At 36.7% G+C, this 2,931-nt stretch overlaps 1 long non-coding RNA gene across 1 annotated transcript; it reads right to left on the reverse strand.

The window, feature by feature from the left end:
• Positions 1–1,467: 1,467 nt before the first annotated feature.
• On the reverse strand, positions 1,468–2,931 carry LOC118338016. Its single transcript, XR_004797209.1, has 3 exons — positions 2,914–2,931; positions 2,229–2,354; positions 1,468–2,154 (listed from the first exon to the last, which is right to left on the reverse strand). It is a non-coding gene; the product is annotated as an uncharacterized LOC118338016 (long non-coding RNA).

Here is a 2,931-nt window from a genome sequence, read left to right on the forward strand (position 1 = left end):
TTATTTGTCAAATAACCTGTTGTAGCATCCTCAGCAGGAGGTGGATGATGTGTGAAGTGAATGTGAGGAGACTGTACTGCATAAATGTGAAGTTACTGAATATTTCCTCTCATGCAGGAACTTTTATTGTGAAAATCCCAGTTGCAGCAGCATCAACAGGAGGCTAATGGTGGCTAAAATGAGACTACAGTGCATAGGAGTTGAGTTAGTTATTATTTATCCCAATAAATATCACACAATAAAGCATTTAACTTCATCAATACACGTTGTAGTTTCACAGACACATATCGTAAGTTGAATGTTAGTAGATATCGTACTGTAGCTACCGGGCTTCAGTTTGTTGCCTAAAGAAGCCGACTGTCGCTAATAGTTGATGCGGTTATCTTGTGTAGATAACCTCACCCGAAGGTTGACAGTGTGAATAAAGTTAAGCTAAACCTGCTGACGTAATAGGAACTCAACCAAAGTGTAACGTTAAGTAACAAAAAACGTGAGCTTACCTTCATCGGACGTCCAGACTCCCGTTGTCAGATATAAAGTCCAGAAGAGAAAAGTGAAGTGAAGCACAAAGATCCTGAGATAAAACATAAAACTGGCCTTTATAAACAGACTAAGGACTCACACACACACCTTCAATGCTAAAGGCAGACAGCGCTACTGCTTAGCCAATCAGAGACCGAGTTTCGGTTTCCTCATATCCGGGTAAAAACAGTCCCTCTAATATGAGGGGCAGGAAATGTAAATTCTAAGGTTTAAGGCCCTGAAATAAGTAATAAAGTAATAATAATATGATATTTTATAATAATAAATAAGAAAAATATTAACTATTAGGAGCCAAAACTATGTTGTTATATAGAAACAATGCAGAAAAATTACAGAAAATAGACAGAAAAATAAAATCAGTTGGATATTTCCTGATATTTTGTGATCTGAAGTTCATGATATTTGGCTGTCACGCTCCAGCGGTGATGGTAGCAACAGAAGTATAATTTTTAAAGTGGATTAGTGACGAGTTAACCCTCGCGCACAAATTATCAATAGTGAATTAATCCAAAAATAGAAATTCATGGCAAAAATAGTGATTGAAGTCCCTCCAGGCAGTTCAACCAATCCCTGTCTCACTGGAAACAAGTTGCCTTCAGTCTTTAATGAATTATTTCACTTTCTTCTGCAATGCATGCATCACAATCTTCTAGAAATAAATAAAGAAAACATTTTAGATAATAAAAATATATATTTTTTTGCAGCTAAAAAGCTAAAATGTAGTTTATAAAAAAATAAAAAAGCTGATTTTCTTCTAATAATTTAAAGACAAAATAAAAGAAGTTGCTTTTGGGAACTTTATCATACTGTTTACAGTTGCACTAAAAAATACATATCAGACAGAATTCCTCAAAAGTTAGGAAGTAACAGATCAGATATTTTCCTAAATAAAGACATATTTCTAAAAAGACTGTAACTGTAATTAAGCTGCAAGTCCTCTCAAAGTCCTATGTTCCCAGAGTCATTTGTTCCCAAAAGTTCTATTGTCCCAGAGCCCTATGTGACGATAGGGATGTGACAGATGACATCTGGCAGAGCGTTCTTGAATCATCGTCTTTTAGAATCTTTTCTGTGAACTTGACGACACGACCGTAATTAAGCTGCACCACTGGATGGAGGCCGTGGCTCATAATCTCTCCCTGTACCTGTTTGTAAATAAAACCACTACATACGTAACCTCATAAAAAATGGCTGCTGCTTTTCTTTGCGTAACCTCAACCACAACAGGAAGAAGCAGATCAAGACGTCTTCTCTCAGGTGCCAGTACAGCTCTGCACTGAGCTTCCTGTGAAAAATTCTGTACTTATTTTGACTTTCTTTTTCTTTTTGTTTAGTTCCCTTTATTGGCTCATTGACACCCCAGTATGTTTCTGAGCAGGTTTCCTAACTATACCAGTGTTTTTGTTACATTAATTTGTAATTTTATTCTTCGTAATCTCACATCACTTTTTGACAAAATAAATATCAGACACAGGAATTTTTTTTTCATGAGCATACAATTAAAAAAAACAGACAAACTAATACACAAATAAAAATGTGACACAGACATCATCATCTATTCCACCTCCATGATGACATCATGTCTTCTGTCCTTTGCAACAAGCCGAGGAGCTGCAACATGAAGAAGAAACGTGAAGAAGAAGAACGATAAAGAATGAATCTGGATCAGTAGTGTTAGCTCTCACCTCTTCTGTCTATGCATATGAGTCCCAGTATGATGGTGGACACCAGGAAAGGAGTCCCTACGACTATGTGACATATCAGTCTGGACACAGACATCACAGGAGCATCAGGAACTGCTGAGTCTGACACTGGAGGGAGATTATTGAGTTTAATTTCATTGTACGACTTAAACGTTGGACACAAGGAGCAAAACTATATGAAGGAAAGTTAGCTAATATTTGACAATTTCATTTTTCCTCATGCAGTGAATCAGAAATATAAACCAAATGTGTCAATCTGTTTTTCAACTTTGTGTTTATAATATGATATTGCAGAATTACTTTACATAAATATTGTATATTAGATTAGTTAAATTTGCAATTTTGGACCCAATAGTGTCTTAAATCCAAAACTCCAACTGGCAGATAGGCCATGTGTTTCCAGAGTCCTATGTTCCCAGAGCCCCATGTTGCCAAAGTCCTATGTTCCCAGAGCCCTATGTCCCAATAGTCCTATATTTCCAAAGTCCTATGTTGTCAGGGTTAAGTGAAGATGATGAGGATGACCTTGTAGTGTTGCAAGAAGAATATGACCAGAATTTTAACCCAAACGTAATAGGTGGGGTAAAGAATATTGAACTGGGGAACAAGTGACACTGGGACACTGGGAACATGGGACACATAGATATGCTTCTTAAAAAATTCTCACCTCTGACAATCAGCCAGC

This window comes from Morone saxatilis, unplaced genomic scaffold, assembly GCF_004916995.1.
Source record: "Morone saxatilis isolate NCDOM2014 unplaced genomic scaffold, NCSU_SB_2.0 Contig4, whole genome shotgun sequence".
Classification (NCBI taxonomy): domain Eukaryota; kingdom Metazoa; phylum Chordata; class Actinopteri; family Moronidae; genus Morone; species Morone saxatilis.